Source organism: Triticum aestivum, chromosome 6D (genome assembly GCF_018294505.1).
Source record: "Triticum aestivum cultivar Chinese Spring chromosome 6D, IWGSC CS RefSeq v2.1, whole genome shotgun sequence".
Classification (NCBI taxonomy): Eukaryota; Viridiplantae; Streptophyta; class Magnoliopsida; order Poales; family Poaceae; genus Triticum; species Triticum aestivum.
The window spans coordinates 207,049,010-207,056,390 of NC_057811.1; positions in this window are offsets into that span (position 1 = coordinate 207,049,010).

The window sequence follows — 7,381 nt, forward strand, 5'->3', positions numbered from 1 at the left end:
CGGCAAGGCTCTTGTAAACACCTTTCTCTATAATTCCCTTCAATAAGCTATTTTCTTGCTCAAGTGTAACTTGGCTAAGAGAATCATTAGTGTAATCAAGAGAACTACTAGAAGCAACAATATTGGATTTAACATGATTATTGTTACTACTAGAAGAAGAATCTTTCTTGCTATTGTTACTAGATTTTAGTTGTGGCATGTAAGTAGACAAGAGTAAACGCTTGGCAATGTAAGAAGAACTTTTCTTGCGAAGATCATCATTGATTGCTTTTAAGAACCCATGCTCTTGCTCAAGGTTGAGCTTTTCAAAGCGTAGCTTCTCATGAGTCTTTAAAAGCTCTCGATGATCTTCCAAGGTAGTTTCATGAGCTAACTTAAGAGTGTTTAGTTCTTTAGTTAGACACTCAATCTCCTTCTTATCATTGTCAATCGTTTTATCTTGATTAGCATGATTAATAGCAAGTTCATCATAGTTTCATCACTAGAGTTGTCAACAAGTAAATCATCATCACCTAGCAAATAATCTTCATCAGTATTTAAATCAACATACTCGGGGTGTGATACCTTTGGGCTTTAGTGATGAAGCATCTTCCGATTCCTTCATTTGGTGAGTCAAATATGTCATAGGAGTTGGTTGACACAATTGCTAGACCGGCAACACCTTCATCTTGAGTATATTCGGAGTCGGAGTGATAACTTCTCTCGGAGTGATGGTTGGAGTCGGAGCCGGATACCCATTCACCAACGTGAGCTTGATGTCTTTGTTTTGTGTAGATCCTTGATGACTTGCCCTTCCTTTCTGAATCCTTACTTCTGCGAGAGGTTCTTCGTTCATAATGATCATCTCTACTCCTTCTCTCTCTTGGAGGTGATTCTTCTCTTCTACTTATCCTTTTGGGTGAGTCTTCTCTTTTTTTCTAGGGATCCGTACACTCATTGGAGTAGTGTCCGGGTCTTCCACAATTGTAGCAATTACGCTCACGACTAGAAGATCTTTTGTCATTGTAGGACCTTGACTTGGAACTTCTTTCTTTGCTTCTACTCTTGTAGAACTAGTTGAAGCTCTTCACCATTAGGCTCAATTCCTCATTGAAGGCGTGTTTCTTACTTGATGATGTAGGAGCATCACATGAGGCTTTGTAAGCACCACTTGACTTGTTGTGAAGCTTTTCTTTATCCTTGAGTGACATCTCATGAGCAACAATTCTTCCAATGACTTCCGTTGGCTTGAGATCTTTGTAGTTGGGCATCATTTGGATCAATGTGCACACAGTATCATATTTTCCATCCAAGGCTCTTAGCATCTTCTTGATGATGAATCTATCGGTCATCTCTTCACTTTCTAAGCCGGCAATCTCATTTGTGCTGAGAGCAAGCCTAGAGTATATTTCAGCGACACCTTCACCATCCTTCATTTTGAACTTGTCAAGCTAACTTTGAAGCACATCCAATTTGGATTCCTTGACGGAGTCAGTACCTTCGTGCATATCAATCAAAGTATCCCAAATTTCCTTTGCATTCTCAAGACGGCTGATTTTGTTGAATTCTTCGGGGCACAATCCGTTGAAGAGGATATCGCAAGCTTGAGCATTGTATTGCAACATCTTCAACTCTTCCGCGGTAGCTTCATGGTTCGGTTCTCTCCCATCAAAGAATTCACCTTGCAAGCCAATAAACACAATAGCCCAAACGGCGGGGTTATGTCCAAAAATATGCATTTTCATCTTATGCTTCCAACTAGCAAAATTCGTACCATCAAAGTAAGGACCCCTCTACAGTGGCAATTTTCCTCGCTAGACGCCATACTCTCCTAGGTTGTGAAACCAAGGCTATGATCACCAAAGCTATGGAAATCAAGGCAAATGGAGACCAAAGCTCTGATACCACTTGTAGTATTGAAAGTATGTCTAGAGGGGGGTGATTAGACTACTTGACCAAATAAAAATCTAGCCTTTTCCCAATTTTAAGTCTTGGCAGATTTTAGCAACTTAGCACAAGTCAAGCAATCAACCTACACATGCAAGTCTAAGAGTATAGCAGCGGAATGTAAATCGTTGCATATGATGGTAAAGGGGAGGAGTATGGAGGGAGCACACGCAATGTAGACATGGAGATTTTTGGCGTGGTTCCGATAGGTGGTGCTATCGTACATCCACGTTGATGGAGACTTCAACCCACAAAGGGTAACGGTTGCATGAGTCCATGGAGGGCTCTACCCACGAAGGGTCCACGAAGAAGCAACCTTGTCTATCCCACCATGGCCATTGCCCACGAAGGACTTGCCTCACTTGGGTAGATCTTCATGAAGTAGGCGATATCCTTGCCCTTACAAACTCCTTGGTTCAACTCCACAATCATGACGGAGGCTCCCAAGTGACACCTAACTAATCTAGTAGACACCACTCTCCAAAAGGTAATAGATGGTGTGTTGATGATGAACTCCTTGCTCTTGTGCTTCAAATGATAGTCTCCCCAACACTCAACTCTCTCTCATAGATTTGGATTTGGTGGAAAGATGATTTGAGTGGAAAGCAACTTGGAGAAGGCTGGAGATCAAGATTCTTGTGGTTGGAATGGAATATCTTGGTCTCAACACATGAGTAGGTGGTTCTCTCTCAGAACATGAATGGTGGAAGTGTAGGCACGTTCTGATTGCTCTCCACGAGTGGAGGAAGCACTACTAGGAAAAGGGCTATAGATGGAATGGCCACTAATGGCGCACCAGACATGTGGTGCGCCATTAGTGTGAAAGACACTAATGGCGCACCAGCCACACGGTGCGCCATTAGTAACAATTTTTTTTCCAAACATACTAATGGCGCACCAGGGCACAGTGCGCCATTACTAGTTCTAACTAGTAATGGCGCACCAGCTAGATAGTGCGCCACTACTAATTTTTTTATTTTTTATTCTTTTGCAAAACTACTAATGGCGCACTAGGGAGCAGTGCGCCATTAGTTTTTTTTTTGCAAAACTACTAATGGCGCACCACCAGCAGGTGCGCCATTAGTAACCAGGGTTACTAATGGCGCATTAGGTGGTGGTGCGCCATTAGTAACCTGGGACGAGCTAGATATTTTGGACAGCCACACCTACCCACTCACTTTCCCCACTTCATTCTCTCCACCTCCTACTCCAAGCTTGTCTCGGCTGCCTCCTCCTCCTCACCTCATTTGCACCATAAATTCATCCAAATTAAGTGGTTAAATTACCTTTTTTGATAGGTAAGTAAGGGGGAAGCTATCTTTATGTTGTTCTCCCTCTCGAACAACGTGCACATGCACTTTTTATGGCCTAGCTAGATCTATGTATGTTTGTGGTGTTGCATATGTTTGTGGTGTTGCATATATGTTTGTGTTTGCAGGTACCGGTATTTGAAATGCGATAGTTGCCAATATTTTGCCGGAATGTTGATTCATTTCCGTTTCGGCGAGAATTTTGGCACTATGCATTCTTTTTGGTCCTATTTTTAGGGAAAGTCATGCCAAATTTTTTCTTGGTTCTAAAATATCGTTTTGCTCTACCCCGCAGGCGACCATGGTCCGCACGATGACCGAAGGCATCGTGAATAGGTTTTTGAAAAGAATGAGACGAAGATAAGATGTCCGTGTCGAAGATGCAAGCTGAAGAGCCTTATTGCGGACCCGGATTCCGGGCAGGTGCGGGACCACCTGCTCTTGCGTGGTTTCATGGATGGATATCGGTGGCAAGGTGATGAAGATTACTATGAAGTCGTCCATGTGGGTCGGGCAAGAAATGAGGATGGGCAGCAAGACAACCACCGCGGCTCGGGCGGGCGAGAAGACGAAGAATCTCCAGGACATGATCACGACGGTGATGCTGTACACAGTCATCATGTAGAAGATGTCGGACATGATGATGAGGAAGATGCGGGAGTAGACGAAGGGCATGATCATGAAGATGAAGATGCCGGCCGAGCAGACGACAATGGACCATCGATGGGCTGGGTGCAGGACCCTCATATTCAAGAGCTGCTTCTCAAGCAGACGGATAACGCAAGAGCTGCCGCCCGAGAGAAAGCCAAGCTGGATCAACTGGAGATAGACACGGTTACTCCATTGTATGAAGGATGCAGGCCCGAGGATACCCTGCTGAAAGTAACGCTCATGGCTCTGGAGATGAAGGTAAAACACAAAATGACCAACGCATGCTTCGATGAGAACATGTCATTCTGGCACGAACGTCTTCCCAAGGGGAACAAGTGCCCGACCAGTTTCGAGGAGGCGAAGAAAATCGTGTGTCCTCTGGATTTACCGCACGTGAAATACCATGTGTGCATGAACAATTTCATCATTTATCGGGACGAGCACGCGGAGTCTACCATATGTCCGGTGTGCGGCGTCACTCGATACAAGAAGAGGAAGAAAGCTCCTCGAAAAGTGGTGTGGTACTTTCCGATCACTCCTTGTCTGCAGCGGTATTTCGCGGACCCTAAGGTAGCAAAGCTCCTGCGTTGGCACGCGGATAGGGAGGAGAAGAAGCGAGAAGATGACGCAAATGATCCGGAGATAAATAAAAAAGACAAGATGCTGAGTCACCCTAAGGATGGGAGCCAGTGGCAAGCGTTGAACTTCGAACAACCAGAATTTGGGAAGGATTCAAGGAACATCGTGCTGGGCGCGAGCACCGATGGAGTCAATCCGTTTGGCAGCCAGAGAAGCACACATAGCACCTGGCCTGTGTTTGTGTGGATGTACAACCTTCCCCCCTGGTTGTGCATGAAGAGGAAGTACATTCACATGAGTATGCTAATTGAAGTGCCGAAACAACCAGGGAACGACATCAATCTGTATCTGGGGCTGCTGAAAGAGGAGCTAGACACGCTGTGGAAAACGCCAGCCAATACGTGGGACGTCGCAGAGAAAGAATATTTCCCTATGAGAGCCGCACTGCTCACGACGGTGCACGACTATCTCGGTTACGGATATCTCGCGGGGCAGGTGGTCCACGGATTTTCTGGATGCGTCAGGTGCATGGATGACACAACGTATCGCCAGCTAGATAGAGATCCCGGGTCTTCGAAAACCGTGTTCATGGGACATCGAAGGTGGCTTCGCGACGATGACCCATGGAGGAAACGCAAGGATCTGTTCGATGGTGAAACCGAACCCCGAAGACGCCCGCGTACGAGGAGCGGCGAGGAAATAGACGAGCTGTTGAAAAATTGGAAAGATTGCCCACTGTCGGGAAAGAAGCAAAAGGCGCCAGGGCCAGGAAAGAAGCGAAAGGCGCCAGAGCCATTGCTGAAGGTATGGAAAACGAGGTATGTTTTCTGGGACTTGCCGTACTGGAAGATCCACCGTGTGCCTCACAGCCTTGATGTCATGCATATCATGAAGAACGTGCGCGAGAGTTTGCTTGGTACCCTGCTCAACATGCCAGAGAGGACCAAAGATGGGCCGAAAGCAAGGGCAGACTTGAAATCAATGGGCATCAGGGAGGAGCTTCACGCTAATGATGATGATTATGATGATGATGATGAGGCGAAGCAGGACACGGAAAGTCGTCGCAAAGGCAAAAAGGCCAAGAAGACCGGAAATGACTTCCCTCCCGCGTGCTTCACTCTAAGTCAGGAGGAGATCGATCAGTTTTTCACCTGCCTCGTAGGAGTGAAACTTCCTTACGGTTATGCGGGGAAGATAAGCAGATACCTAGACTTAGCGAAGCAGAAGTTCAGCGGGATGAAGTCTCACGACTGTCACGTGCTGATGATGCAGATACTTCCAGTTGCAATCCGTGGGATCATGGACGCGCACGTCCGTGAAACGCTATTTGGCCTATGCAACTTTTTCGACGTCATCTCTCGGAAGTCGGTTGGCGTGAGGCAACTCAGAAGGCTACAGGAAGAGATCGTGGTGATACTATGCGAGCTTGAGATGTACTTCCCTCCCGCATTCTTCGACGTTATGGTGCATCTGTTGGTCCATATCGTGGAGGATATCATCCAACTCGGGCCGACATTCCTGCACAACATGATGCCGTTCGAAATGATGAATGGTGTCATCAAAGGATACGTTCGCAACATGTCACGTCCAGAGGGAAGCATAGCTAGGGGCTTTCTGACCGAAGAGTGCATCTCCTACTGCACGAATTATCTAGGCATCGAGAACCCCATTGGTCTGCCCGTCAACAGGCACCTCGGCAGGCTCGCTGGATGGGGTCACCGTGAGGGTCGCCGTGAAATGCATGTCGACTTCGATGGTCGACTCGCCGACTTTGAAAGAGCAAACCTAGTCGCGCTACAACACATAGACATGGTCGATCCTTGGGTGGTACAGCACAAAACGTTTATTGAGAAGACGTACAATGACCGAGGCCAACAGAGGACGGACGGAGATATAATCAAAGAGCACAACTCATGTTTCACGTGTTGGTTCAAGCAGAAGCTTCTGTCGTACCCTTTACATGAGGATTCTTCCGCGGAAGAACAACTCATATTCTCCTTGTCACAGGGAGCCGACGTATGAGGCGTACGATATCAACGGCTACACATTCTACACCGAGGACAAGGACATGAAGAGCGATGGTTATCAGAACTCCAGGGTAACGATGGAATCCTACACCGGTAACGACAAGGACAGATACTACGGAAGGATCGAGGAGATCTGGGAGCTGAGCTATGCTGGAGAGAAGGTCCCGATGTTCCGTGTCAGATGGGCCAAGAGCGTCATAAAAGAAGACCGGTATGTCACCACCATGGTTATACCCGAAGCCAAATCCAAGACCGCAGGCGCGAACGTCACCGCGAAAAATGAGCCATGGGTACTGGCTTCCCAAGTGGACCAATGCTTCTTCATTACCGACCCGTCAAAGCCCAGTCGTGTTGTCGTGAGGAGAGGCAAAAGGAAGATCATCGGAATGGATGGAGTTGCCAATGAGCAAGACTTGACAAGTACGGCGACCCGAAGATGGAACATGACGACGACGATGAAGTATCAGCATACGCCACAATAAGAAGCAGGACCACCCTACCTAAAGGACGTCCGTTCAAGAGAAGAACTCCATTTATGAAAAATAAGGGCAAGAAGATTGTGAACAGATAGCTAGCTAAGAACTCCATTTCTCGATTGTATTTCGACATATTGAAATGATATTTCTTCTGTTCTAGTGTCCTCATGAATATTTATTTATGTTTATTATTAATATTTTGAACTCATGAATATTTTTAAATTTCATGGGCACTTTTTGAATTCATGAATATTTTTTAAATTTGATGATATTTTTTCATATTCAATATGAAATAATATTGAATATTCATGAGGTCGACACTCGATCTCGATCCCCCTCCATCTCGATCGCTATCCCCCCTCGCCAGATCCCCCTCGCCGCCGAGCACCCCCCACCCTCCCCCGCTCCACCG